The 15,308-nt window shown below is 27.2% G+C and overlaps 1 long non-coding RNA gene across 1 annotated transcript; it reads right to left on the bottom strand.

Annotated features, from left to right (window-relative positions):
* Window positions 1-12,382: 12,382 nt before the first annotated feature.
* On the bottom strand, window positions 12,383-13,963 carry LOC122855434. The gene is made up of 3 exons (XR_006374073.1): window positions 13,724-13,963; window positions 13,581-13,631; window positions 12,383-12,654 (listed from the first exon to the last, which is right to left on the bottom strand). It is a non-coding gene; the product is annotated as an uncharacterized LOC122855434 (long non-coding RNA).
* Window positions 13,964-15,308: the final 1,345 nt, after the last annotated feature.

Below are 15,308 nucleotides of genomic sequence, written 5' to 3'. Positions count from 1 at the left end.
TGACTAGCGGGCGAGAGCAGAACGCGAGAATACACTGAGCAAAACGGGGGCTATATTTCTGTGATGTGTACGCTTGGCTTCGTTTCTGTTACATTTTATATTATCTCGGTGAAAAAAAGAAAATAATAATATGAAAAAAAAAAAGCACGGGGGGAGGCAGGAGAGAGTAAAAGAAAAATATCAACGTGGTCGTATTTTCTATATACACAAAATATATATATAGAATCAACTTTTTTATATTATATATATACATAGTTATGTATTTTATATATGAAGAAAAAAAAATATATTTTCTCTTGGCATCCACCCTTCAGACGGCTAATACTGAGGGCTCTTGTACTCAGCTGACGTTCTTTCATTTCATCTATCTCACAAGTCTCTGGTCAGAAAATGCTTTCTTCTTTTTTATTTCAGTTCATGTCCAATGTCCTTTTATTCATTTTTTTTTATTTTTTATTTTTCTTTTCTATTGCACATTTATTCAATTAACTATTTTGTTATATTCAGAGAAATAAGAAAAATGAAAAAAGAAAATGATAATAGGATATTCAGTAAAAATTCAAGTTAACGTGGTTAATGTGATAATGATAATGTGAATGCTTTTAACTGGTGTATGTCATCACATTTATCACTTTGTATTTGTATTTAATAATTTTTTATTTTTGTCTGAACAGGCTAAGGTTTGATTGGAACCTTGAAATATGATCTCTTATATATGTAGATGCGGAGAAGGATTATGATCTTTACACCCTCGCAATGAATCACCAATTTATCATCACACTCAGGCAATTTATGTTGTGTTTTGTTTTTTTATTAATTTATATATTTGTGGGTTGTTGGTATAGGTTAAATAAAAATTATATGACCAAAGCCGAGCGTTGATTAAACTCACAAAACAAGCCAACCGAGAAACATCATCAACACTTTTACTATATACAACATGATGCTAGTTTTGTTAACATGTTTAATTTCATTCATGAATGCATAAAAAATAACTACTGATTTTATAAATTGATTGTTATTAATTAATATAGTCAGGGTCTTGATGTTAAATTTATATTTTAAAACAATTCTTTTATGAGCTATATCTCAAGGTTGACTTTAGCCTTAGCTATATCTCAAGGTTGACTTGAACCTCTTAGCTACGTCTTTTTTTTTTTTTTTGCCTAATCTACTCAGAATGGTCTGAAACGTGGAGAAAACATAAGGAGCCATGCTAATTTCAAGTTTTTAAAAAACTTTGCTTTCGGCCTTAGCTATATCTCAAGGTTGACTTGAACCTCTTAGCTACGTCTTTTTTTTTTTTTTAGCCTAATCTACTCAGAACGGTCTGAAACGTGGAGAAACCATAAGGAGCAATGCTAATTTCAAGTTTTTAAAAAATTTTATTTTCGGCCTTAGCTATATCTCAAGGTTGACTTGAACCTCTTAGCTACGTCTTTTTTTTTTTTTTGGCCTAATCTACTCAGAATGGTCTGAAACGTGGAGAAAACATAAGGAGCCATGCTAATTTCAAGTTTTTAAAAAACTTTATTTTCGGCCTTAGCTATATCTCAAGGTTGACTTGAACCTCTTAGCTACGTCTTTTTGAAAACAATCTACTCAGAATGGTCTGAAACGTGGAGAAACCATAAGGAGCAATGCTAATTTCAAGTTTTTAAAAAATTTTATTTTCGGCCTTAGCTATATCTCAAGGTTGACTTTAGCCTTAGCTATATCTCAAGGTTGACTTGAACCTCTTAGCTACGTCTTTTTTTTTTTTTTGGCCTAATCTACTGAAAATGGTCTGAAACGTGGAGAAACCATGCTAATTCATGAGGAGCCATGCTAATTTCAAATTTTTAAAAAATTTTATTTTCGGCCTTAGCTATATCTCAAGGTTGACTTTAGCCTTAGCTATATCTCAAGGTTGACTTGAACCTCTTAGCTACGTCTTTTTTTTTTTTTTTGGCCTAATCTACTCAGAATGGTCTGAAACGTGGAGAAACCATAAGGAGCAATGCTAATTTCAAGTTTTTAAAAAATTTTATTTTCGGCCTTAGCTATATCTCAAGGTTGACTTGAACCTCTTAGCTACGTCTTTTTTTTTTTTTTAGCCTAATCTACTCAGAATGGTCTGAAACGTGGAGAAACCATAAGGAGCAATGCTAATTTCAAGTTTTTAAAAATTTTTATTTTCGGCCTTAGCTATATCTCAAGGTTGACTTGAACCTCTTAGCTTCGTCTTTTTTTTGGCCTAATCTACTCAGAATGGTCTGAAACGTGGAGAAACCATAAGGAGCAATGCTAATTTCAAGTTTTTAAAAATTTTTATTTTCGGCCTTAGCTATATCTCAAGGTTGACTTTAGCCTTAGCTATATCTCAAGGTTGACTTGAACCTCTTAGCTACGTCTTTTTTTTTTTTTTGGCCTAATCTACTCAGAATGGTCTGAAACGTGGAGAAAACATAAGGAGCCATGCTAATTTAAAATTTTTAAAAAATTTTATTTTCGGCCTTAGCTATATCTCAAGGTTGACTTGAACCTCTTAGCTACGTGTTTTTTTTTTTTTTGGCCTAATCTACTGAAAATGGTCTGAAACGTGGAGAAACCATAAGGAGCCATGCTAATTTCAAGTTTTTAAAAAATTTTATTTTCGGCCTTAGCTATATCTCAAGGTTGACTTTAGCCTTAGCTATATCTCAAGGTTTTTTTTTTTGGCCTAATCTACTCAGAATGGTCTGAAACGTGGAGAAAACATAAGGAGCCATGCTAATTTCAAGTTTTTAAAAAACTTTATTTTCGGCCTTAGCTATATCTCAAGGTTGACTTGAACCTCTTAGCTACGTCTTTTTTTTTTTTTTGGCCTAATCTACTCAAAATGGTCTGAAACGTGGAGAAACCATAAGGAGCCATGCTAATTTCAAGTTTTTAAAAAATTTTATTTTCGGCCTTAGCTATATCTCAAGGTTGACTTTAGCCTTAGCTATATCTCAAGGTTGACTTTAGCCTTAGCTATATCTCAAGGTTGACTTGAACCTCTTAGCTACGTCTTTTTTTTTTTTTTAGCCTAATCTACTCAGAACGGTCTGAAACGTGGAGAAACCATAAGGAGCAATGCTAATTTCAAGTTTTTAAAAAATTTTATTTTCGGCCTTAGCTATATCTCAAGGTTGACTTTAGCCTTAGCTATATCTCAAGGTTGACTTGAACCTCTTAGCTACGTCTTTTTTTTTTTTTTAGCCTAATCTACTCAGAACGGTCTGAAACGTGGAAAACAGGGCTAACTAATTTCAAATTTTTAAAAAATTTTATTTTCGGCCTTAGCTATATCTCAAGGTTGACTTTAGCCTTAGCTATATCTCAAGGTTGACTTGAACCTCTTAGCTATGTGTTTTTTTTTTTTTTGGCCTAATCTACTGAAAATGGTCTGAAACGTGGAGAAAACATAAGGAGCCATGCTAATTTCAAGTTTTTAAAAAATTTTATTTTTGGCCGTAGCTATATCTCAAGGTTGACTTGAACCTCTTAGCTACGTCTTTTTTTTTTTAGCTAATCTATAAAATGGTCTGAAACGTGGAGAAACCATAAGGAGCAATGCTAATTTCAAGTTTTTAAAAAATTTTATTTTCGGCCTTAGCTATATCTCAAGGTTGACTTGAACCTCTTAGCTACGTCTTTTTTTTTTTTTTGGCCCAATCTACTCAGAATGGTCTGAAACGTGGAGAAAACATAAGGAGCCATGCTAATTTCAAGTTTTTAAAAAATTTTATTTTCGGCCGTAGCTATATCTCAAGGTTGACTTTAGCCTTAGCTATATCTCAAGGTTGACTTGAACCTCTTAGCTACGTCTTTTTTTTTTTTTTGGCCTAATCTACTCAAAATGGTCTGAAACGTGGAGAAACCATAAGGAGCCATGCTAATTTCAAGTTTTTAAAAAATTTTATTTTCGGCCTTAGCTATATCTCAAGGTTGACTTTAGCCTTAGCTATATCTCAAGGTTGACTTGAACCTCTTAGCTACGTGTTTTTTTTTCATCTACTCAAATGGTCTGAAACGTGGAGAAAACATAAGGAGCTACTAATTTAAAATTTTTAAAAAATTTTATTTTCGGCCTTAGCTATATCTCAAGGTTGACTTGAACCTCTTAGCTACGTGTTTTTTTTTTTTTTGGCCTAATCTACTGAAAATGGTCTGAAACGTGGAGAAACCATAAGGAGCCATGCTTATTTCAAATTTTTAAAAAATTTTATTTTCGGCCTTAGCTATATCTCAAGGTTGACTTTAGCCGTAGCTATATCTCAAGGTTGACTTTAGCCTTAGCTATATCTCAAGGTTGACTTGAACCTCTTAGCTACGTCTTTTTTTTTTTTTTAGCCTAATCTACTCAGAACGGTCTGAAACGTGGAGAAACCATAAGGAGCAATGCTAATTTCAAGTTTTTAAAAAATTTTATTTTCGGCCTTAGCTATATCTCAAGGTTGACTTTAGCCTTAGCTATATCTCAAGGTTGACTTGAACCTCTTAGCTACGTCTTTTTTTTTTTTTTGGCCTAATCTACTCAGAATGGTCTGAAACGTGGAGAAAACATGAGGAGCCATGCTAATTTCAAGTTTTTAAAAAACTTTATTTTCGGCCTTAGCTATATCTCAAGGTTGACTTTAGCCTTAGCTATATCTCAAGGTTGACTTGAACCTCTTAGCTACGTCTTTTTTTTTTTTTTGGCCTAATCTACTCAAAATGGTCTGAAACGTGGAGAAAACATGAGGAGCCATGCTAATTTCAAGTTTTTAAAAAACTTTATTTTCGGCCTTAGCTATATCTCAAGGTTGACTTGAACCTCTTAGCTACGTCTTTTTTTTTTTTTTAGCCTAATCTACTCAGAACGGTCTGAAACGTGGAGAAACCATAAGGAGCAATGCTAATTTCAAGTTTTTAAAAAATTTTATTTTCGGCCTTAGCTACATCTCGATTTTGACTTGAACCTCTTAGCTACGTCTTTTTTTTTTTTTTGGCCTAATCTACTCAGAATGGTCTGAAACGTGGAGAAAACATAAGGAGCCATGCTAATTTCAAGTTTTTAAAAAATTTTATTTTCGGCCTTAGCTATATCTCAAGGTTGACTTGAACCTCTTAGCTACGTCTTTTTTTTTTTTTTGGCCTAATCTACTCAGAATGGTCTGAAACGTGGAGAAAACATAAGGAGCCATGCTAATTTCAAGTTTTTAAAAAATTTTATTTTCGGCCTTAGCTACATCTCGATTTTGACTTTAGCCTTAGCTATATCTCAAGGTTGACTTGAACCTCTTAGGGACTTTTATGCCTCAAAGTTATCTCTAGTCTTCATAAAAATACGCTAAATCCCCTCTAAAACTCCACTAAAGCCACTCTATTTTCACGAAAAAACGGGCGAATAGCCTTATTCTATAATTTAATTTAAATATATATTAAATATATTTTATTTTTTTTTCCATTATCAAATTAATCTATCTCTGATATTAAAAATATTTTTAAATACAAAAATTTTAATCAAAATAAGTATAAAATAATTTTTTTTTTTTTTTTATTTCTGTCTGCAAACAAAATAAACATGTGTCTAGTATATCCATGATACAAACTGCGTGTAAAATACAACTGAAAATTGGATCTATGTATGTGAGTCCAAAGAGAAAGATTTTTGCATCATCATCGTATATATACCGAGGCCAGAAGGCTCAACTTCGCTTGCCCTAGGGCGATCAGAAAAATTGCACTTTGTTCAAGAGAATAGAAATATAAAAAAAAAAAAAAAGTCAATACGCGCAGCTGACACAAATATATCTATAATACATTTTGTAGTACACAAACATATTACATGTACAGTGTGCTTCTACATACGTATGTATAAATAAATTTATAAAAATATTTTTATCGTCTGCCCGAAGACTTCTAGGACATGATTCTTCAAAATAACAAATAACAAATAACATGAAGCATGTGTTTTAAGCCAGTGGCTTAGGCTTCTTTTGGCAGAAGTTTTTTATTTTTTTTTTTACATTGTCATTATGTGTATATTTTTGACTATTGAGTTGACTTGGTCGATGGCCCACTAACGGACACTTTGGCTATTAGTCTAGGCTCAGGTTAATATAGACAAATTGTCAACCTATGTGTCAGCATATTGCTTTTCTTATATAAATAAATAAAATCCTAATTTCAATTTTAGATTTATTTTTTGACACAGTAAAAAATTATTTCAAATTATTTTTATTAATTTGCAATATAGTGTTTAATTTTTTATTATTTATATATTCAATTTAAATTAAAAATTATATACAAATAATTTCTAATTAAATAAATAATATTAATATTGTGTTATTTTTGGAATTATTCAAATAGTAATGGCGCTAACTTGTGTTACAACACCTCCATTTTGAATGATCGTGGGTTAGGAACCGGTGTTAGTTATACTCTCGAGAAACTAACCCATGCTCAACCATTCATCACGAACTCACCCCCGTTCTCGTTAGAAATAATAAATAAATTTATATATCAAATTATAATGGTACTCAAACGGGAAACTCATAGTTAAAATTTGTGGCTTGTTCAATCGTTGAAAATTATATTTAAATAAATAAATAAATAAATATAATAATACTCTAAAAAATCAATTTTATAATAATATAACTTCAACAATTACTATAACTGTCTAAAATTTAAAAATGAAATTGAAAATATCAGTTATAATTATCAAAATATTATTCGGAAATTAATGTTCAATTTTACAATAAATAAAATTGTTGAATTAAATTTTTATTTCTAATAAACATATCACCATGTATAAAGAAAAAAAAAATAGAAGAATAATGTAAAAAGATTTTCTATAATATTTCTGAAGCAGAATAAAGACCCTTTAATTTAATAGCACAATATAATCAATTAAATATTTGTTAAAAAATTAGTATACAAACTTAATAGAATTAAAAAATAAATCAATGGGATTTCAGCCTGCTCATGAGGATAATACTGATTTTTATTTGTAAATTCTTCCCTCATTTTATCAAAATACTCTGAGGGTATAAATTATTTGTTTCTCAAGATATCTTACTAAGTTTTGGGCATTGAGTATCGGCTTAAACATAAGTATCTAAATATAATAAAAATTTGTGAAAAATAATGGTATATTGAAGTGGAATGTGTGAGTTCATGGGAGTGGTTGACGGATAAATAGAAGGGTGAAAAAAAAATGGCACAAAAATGAGAAGAGATGTGTTATTTTCTCGTTTTGCGGTGCTATATATTTTTTTTTTTCGTCTCAATCATCGCATGCTTCCTGAAAACGTTTGTCTTCTTTCTCTAAAGCTTTCTATGGCCATATACAGCACTGCTGTATATAGAGCTTGGTCTTTTTACTTTTTATTTATTTTTTTTTATATTTTTTTCTCCTTCTTTTCGCTTCTCTTCCCGCGTTACACAATCAATCACTCCTACGGGCTTTCTTCTCTCCTTTTCCTCTTTTACTGCCAACCCCTTCTTGACATGACAACTCCAGCCACCACCCCCATTGCATCACGAACAGACTCCCCCAGTTTTCTTTTTTAGTTTGGCTATATCCTTAAAAGTGTGCTGCTATCTATCTTTCACAGACTGTTTTTACTTTCAAAGATACTGAATACAGTACAGATGTATTGTGCATACTACTTGTTTGCCAGAAAAAAATAAAAAAAAAATTATATATACATCAACAAAACCTCTCAGATGATGTTTTTATTTATTTTTATTTTTTTTTTGATAAATATACCGTTGAAATGCGAATACAAGTAAATTGAGTTTTTTTTTTGTTTTTATATTTAAGAAATTTTAGCAATATCCACTGATTATAAAATAGAATTTAATCAAAAAATGAAAATTATCTATTTAGGTCTTGTTGTTAAAAAAAATATTTCTAATTTGAATTTTCATGAAATTATTTATTTCTAATATTTAAAAAAAACGTAAGTATAATTGTCCTAAAAATTTTGATTATTTCTATTTTAATTTCATATTTCCTGTGACATGCAGACAAAATTTACAGACAAATTTCGTTCGTTTCAAAAATTGAGAGCGCAATCGATAAATAATATTGATCCAATGAATTTATTTGCTTTTACAACAGAACATTTGTTATGGTATTTATAATAAATTTTTTTTTTTTTGAAAATCCAATCGATCATTCACTGTTGATCATCATCTTCATCACCTAAATATTATTAAACTGTCTCATCATCAACAGAGCTTATAAACTCAAAGACTCTATTTACTTATTTATTTGTATATTTTTCATTTGATCAATCATAATATTTTACACACTATTATATATTAATATTTCTGGTATATGTTTTTTTTTTTTTTCAATGCAAAATATAAAATAAAAATTTATTCCTGAGGATACGTGTATTATTAAAGAATGACCGACTCGTTGCATATGCTCCTTTCGGCAAACCAAGATACGTCTCAAGAGACTTACTTCGATTGCTGAGTCACACGATCAACGAGACAAAAATAGGTAAGTCGAATCATCATCTCAAGGGAGATTTTTTTATTTCTCATTCCCATCGGTCCAATCTCAATCAAGATGTCGAAAAAATATAAAATTAGATATAAATAATAGTCGTTTAAAATACAATCATTCGCATGAGTTTAATTTCATAAATTAATTGAAAAAAAGTCATTCAATTTTCGGATATTTAAAATAAAAAAAAAAAACAAAAAATTAGCAAAATTTACTCGTACTTTATGCCTTTCCTCTTTTATAATTGTAACAATATTTTTTTCGTTTTAAAAATTTGAAAATACATTTGGAAATTCAAGAAATATTTTGATATATGTTTTTTTTTTTTTTTCTGAAAGTCATTTTGTATATTGAATTTTACACCTGCTACACATCAGCATGCTTCATCAAGCTTCAAAATTGTTAAGCATATAGTTTAGTGTTTATTTATCGCAATGGCATTTTTTTTTTTTTTTTTTAGTCTAATTAACAGTACCCTGGAAATTCCAGAATGCAAGTATTTCAGGGATATATATGGCTCATCATTTGCCACGAACGAGGTTTTTTTTTCCGAAAAAATGAGGAAGGTAAAAGGTAACGAGGTTAAGGTCGACTTCCATTTCGTCAATATCCTGCTGTGTAGCTGATGTTTTGCTACCTTGTGCTGCTTTTGTATGAATGACACATGCCATTTTGTGTGTCACTACCCGAATTTTTTAAAGTCTTAAAAAATAAAATTTGTCTAAAATTTTAGGAAAATATAGGTAGCGAAATTTGATTGTTTTCAGTAAAAGAAAATCTTGAATAGTTTCAGTATGATTGTGAGGTTGAACCACGTTGGGCCGCCTGTGGATTATAATATAATATACATTGTAAGTAATTTGGTTTTGTCGAATTATAGTTAAACACATCTCCAGCGGATGTTCTCTGACACTTTTGAGGATCAAAAAAATAAAAAAAATTAAAACAAAATGAAAATTATTAATGGTCATGAACATGCTCATGAGACAGATGTCTAGAAACTAGGCCAATCATCTTTTGTAATGCGATATGGAGACTATTCACATATGTGATCTATATTTTTTTTTTTTGATCTTGATATACATTCAAAAGTCAAAAATATATTATTCCAAAATTTCACGTCTTTCGTTTGACGGAAGTTTTAAAACAAATGATACAAAGAAATTATTTTACATTTTCGCTGAAGCTTGGTTTTTTTAAGCTAGATTTTAGTTTGTTTTTTATATTTGATTTTTTTTTTTTTTATTTTCTTACATGCGAGTGTACATCAGGGGAATTTTTAAGCGTAAAGTTTTCTCGTGGAGGTCCAGAGACGCATTAGATTCATGGACGTATACGCAGCAGCCACCCATCAAGATTAATGGATTTTTATTGTCGGTGTTTTTTTCTTTTTTTTTTCATTTTTATCTTTTTTATGTTATTTTTTTTTCGGGTCTCACTTTTGAGACAAGACGAGAATTCATTTTTCAAATAGCCTGTTCATTTCTGAGACTGCATCCTGAGATGGACAGGGAAATTGCGACCGATTCGGTTTATATATATATACTAATGGTTTTGAATTAAAAAATAAAAAAAAATCTTTTATTTATAATTTATATTCATGTGGATGGAATATAATAATAATTTATAAACGATAGAGTAATATATATCCATATCAAAAGCAATTATAAAACAAACTATGTCTATTCTTTTTTTAAATTTAAAAATTTTCTACAAGAAGTTCTTTTAACTCTGAAGAATAATTTTTTAAATTTTCATATTGATCAGATTACTATTAAAAAAATCATAAAGCAACAAATATATTCAAATATCCAAAAGTTAAATTCAAATTTTAGAGGATTCAATAATTTTTTTCGTTCACTGAACATCGTGAGATTTCAAAATTAAATTTTATCATGAAAAATTTGAAACACCTCGTGAATTTTATCAAACGATGTTCCCTCAAAATAAAAATACCATTTGTTGTAATAGAAAAAAAAAAAAAAAATTCATTACAAACTCCATGGCTAAAAGTGAAAAAATAAAAAAATAAAATTTCCCTTCGATGCACAACTGCCGTTCACATATAGAGGTATAAAGCCTGATGCCTTGACAAATAAATCATTAATCACTGTTCCTTTTCTTATACACTCAGATATAATGTAATTCTAAGCCAAAGAATTCCCCTTGCATTTCATTTTCTATTTGATGCTTTGTTCATATTAATCTTCACGAAATATACATTGAATATATTATAATTAAAGTATTTTGGTAAAACTTTGCAATGAAAGGTAAAAAAATTTGTATACATTATCATCAATGTCATAGTGTTATAAAGAAGGATTTTTTTTTTTTAAATTACTATTTTTTTTTTGTTGTATTATGAGCGACGGAAATATATAAATAGATGTAAAAAAATGATCAGCAATGTGCGAGAGTTTTATGATAATTATTGACGACCTTTCTTGATTCTGTTACTCGTTTTGCAGACATTGCAAAATTATATAAGTGTTCAATGAGTAAATAGACTGTAAAATACAAACTAAGTACTGTCGTTTGAATAGAAAAAATAGACACATTCATACACTAATATATATTTAACTCATTCGAGCAATTTATTAGTACGCATTGCAAAATAAATTCAACTAATATATAATTTTATTATGAGTATATTATTAGTGACAATGATGGCTCATACACATGCATGTGCGCAATACATTCAATCAAAATATAATTTAAATAATAAAGAAAAATAAAGACACATACGTAATGAGAAAAAAATAAAAAACATTCAGTTGGTAATCGCGTCAATTATGTGAGAATTTATTAATTTTTTTGTAAATTTTTATTTATTCGTTGAGTGGATAAGCAAGTTGTATGAAAAAAAAACTGTTATAAAATTTGCGGTAAAAGTTTTATGAGAATAAAAAATTAAATGGCTAATCAAAATCTATATTTTTTTTATTTAATGTATACACCGAGAGTTAATTTTTTTTTGCAGTTATTAGCTACAGTTAATTTTGCGAATAAATTGGCGAGCTTTTATGCCCGAAGAGGCTCTGGAAAATTTCATCTATATACTCCAAAAACTACTCTACTATAATATCAACAAAAATTGACGAAAATCTAAACAATCAGCGCCATCTGTTTGCAAGACTGTAGTGTGTAAATTACATAATATTTGGCTATCGTTTTGGTTTTTTTAATTTATATAGTTTTATGTAAAATAGTTAGTTCAAAAAAATAATAACAATTATCATAATTAAAATTGAAAGTAGAATCAGTCAAATGTTGGAACCCTAGGGTTTTATTTTTATAATTTTAAATGATCTTCAAAAAAATCAAGGATGCTCAATAATAAAGTCCTGACTCATGAAAATTTAACAAACTCAATTCCAACGAAATAACTAAATTAATTTTGTTTCTTATAAATTTTGTTAATTAATTTTTCTTAATATTTACAAATTGTTCTGATTAATGTTAGCATTTAATAAATATTATTAACTATTATTTTTTGATAATTAGATTTCAAATTTAAATTAATATTTAAATTTGTTCATTGCAAGTATTTTATTTGCTTCTTTAAATTAATTTAAATTAAATTATTGGAATTTTCAAATTTCAAAAATAAAATAAACCACATAATCTTTTGGTAATTTTGATAATTACCAATTTTTTTTTTTACTAAATTACATTTTATTTGACAAAATAAAAGAATAATCCTATTTTTTATTTATTCAAAATGTAAATAATCATGAATCCAATTATACTGAGTCAATTATAAAAATATAAATAATTTTTAACTCAAAATATTTGACTTAATTTTCTAATTGATACTTAACAATTTATAAAATAATTTAGTTATTCGATTTGTGATTAATAATGAATTGATGGAACAATGATGACTTGTAACTTTATATTTTATAAATTAATTGTTGAGACCAATGTAGCTCTGTATGCACCACACAAACCTCTCTAGAACCGAATTTGTCGCCTTTTTTCAAACAAATTCGGATCTACAGGGTAGATGTAGAACATTAACTGGGCCTTTATTCGCATTTTATCAATTATACTTGTTAATTTAATATCTTCATTTCCATTTCAATGTTGAAATGGCCCAGTGTTTGCCTGGATTATCCAACATTCAGTAGATAAAACAGAAATATCTGAAATCAATAATAAAAATTTTAAGTAATTAAAAACAAAAATACTAAAATTATTATATAGATTAATGAGTTTTGATTTAAGTTAATTTTTTTTTTACCGTGAATCATCTTATTTTATTGATAATTTAACTATGTTCTTCGAAACTTGATGTTTTGCAAAGTCATGTAGATAAAAAAAAAAATAAAACAGACAAAAAATAATACAAAAAACAATATCATTTAACGCCCAATCTTTAGAGGTAAAATATATTATCTTGCAGAGAAATTAAGCAACTCATCGCTAATTGTAAATATTTAACTTTCGAGTTATCATGACATTATTAATTTATAATTGCTGTGTAATTTTGAAAAAAAAATACAATTAATAATAAATTTTAGATTTATAAGAATGAAAATTACAATTTATTTAAATAGTAATATTGAAAATCTTATGATAGCAAATTTAAAATAAACTTGACATTATTAACATTTTATTTTTGATTTAAAAAAAAAGCTCAAAGATATTGTTTTTTTTTTTTTTTGTCTAATATTTATATTTCTCTCTAAATATTTGTGTCAAATTTTTATTTTTAAATGACGAGTAATAAAAGCAAAAATAATTTAATAATTTTTTAAATTTAACTTTGTAATCGACACAATAAATATAAAGTTTCTCTGATTTTAATAAAAAATTCAAAGACTGATTTGACTTTTCCTAAATTATAAAACCAACATTTATCATTTCTCTAAATTTCTAATTTCATATAAAAATATATTTCATACAAATAAAATTTATATAAATAAAAAAAAAAAAAAAATACTTGAAACTGTTAAATTAACACTCAATAATTTAATACAAGCCAAATGTCAATTAAATATTTTTCAAAGCTAAATAATTGCATTGAAAAAATAAAATTGAAAGCTTTATTATTTTTCCTTTTCCTTACCATTTGATTCAAGATGAATGAACAGTTGCATAAATAATTTTAATGATTGACCTAAAAAATAACATGACATAATTATTACATGTATTGAAAAATAAAAATATATACATAAATAAATAATTTACTGTATTTATTTGATGACTTACGAATGTTGCTTGCTGTGCTGAGACTACCCCAACATAAAATTCTTCATCTGCCTTGAAAAGTGTTGGCAATAATGACTCATGAATTTAAACTAGTCAAACGTTAACGGATCAAGCATGACACAGCTAATTTTTAGTCAGTCTTATTGCTTTTCATCATAGAGGTATACAGCTCTCCCGTTCTTTGCTCGAATTATATGTTTGTATTCATGACTCGGCTACTTGTTCTTACTCAGTCGCCATGTTGCATCGTTAATCACTGTAAAAATATACAAATTGTTAATACAAAATTTAAATGACAATATACAATTTTTAAAAGTATACAAATTAACTAAAAATTAAAACAAAAGACTTCATAATAATAGTAAATAACTATTATAAATTATAAATTTTTTAAATTGTTAAATAACTTTAGAATATTTAATTTTTAACTACAAAAATTATGTTAATTAAATTTTAATATTTACTAGTTATTATTTAAATGAAAAATAATTTATATTTTCTATTTTTATTCACATAATATTTATAAGTATCTAAATAGCTAGCTACTTTATCGACAAACTATCTAATCTTGATATAATTATTTAAAAAACAAACCCCAATATCTTTATTAAATATTAAAACTTTGTTTTTACATTAAGATAATTTTTTTCAGGATATATATTTCAAATTAAAAAAAAATAAAAATCATGTTAAATTATCGAAATTTGTAATCTTCAACTAATCTTGTAATCCTCTCAAAATTCCACTTATGTATTATGAACAAAGCATTAATTTGCATTTTTTGAGACGATTAATAACATGTACCTAATTAAACATAAAAAATAATTAATTAAATTGTATTTATTTTTCTGACTTAACATGGCATTGTGTGACAATGATCATTTAATCTGTTTGATAGTGTTAAAAGATATAATTTTTATTGAAATATTAACATAGTACAATTTAATTTCTTATTGCATTGCATCTTAATTAATTCTAAAAATGCTAAAATTATTGTTTGTATTCATACTAAAAGTTCTAAAATAATTACTTAAACTAACTACAAAAAAGTGTTAATAATAATTTAAAAAAATTAATTTTTAAAAGTATAAAATAATTGTTTTAAAATTAATACTAAAAATTTGTATTTTTTAATTTTATTTTTCAGCTGTAATTTCAATATTAATTTAACAATTATTTTTAAATTTAATATTTACTAATTATTTAAATAAAATTATTTTAAATTATTCAAATTATAATATAGTATATATTCAAATCAAAACATATTAATATTTTAATAAAAACAAATATATCTTTTTAAAACTTATTACACAATAATTTTTCACAGATATATTTTCAAAAAAAAAATAAAAATCATGTTAAATTATCGAAATTTGTAATCTTCAACTAATCTTGTAATCCTCTCAAAATTCCACTTATGTATTATGAAAAATATACCATGCCTTAGTAATATCCTTTGGGCCAAAAAAAAAAAATAAAAAAATGTCAAAACACATATCTATACTCAGCAGTATCTTGACTTTTTGACATTTCACAAACTCGTTTTCACTTAATACATTTCATGTTGTGTTAAATGTAAATAAAA

Source organism: Aphidius gifuensis, linkage group LG4, assembly GCF_014905175.1.
Source record: "Aphidius gifuensis isolate YNYX2018 linkage group LG4, ASM1490517v1, whole genome shotgun sequence".
Taxonomy (NCBI): domain Eukaryota; kingdom Metazoa; phylum Arthropoda; class Insecta; order Hymenoptera; family Braconidae; genus Aphidius; species Aphidius gifuensis.
This window is presented reverse-complemented; position numbering and strand designations above follow the sequence as displayed.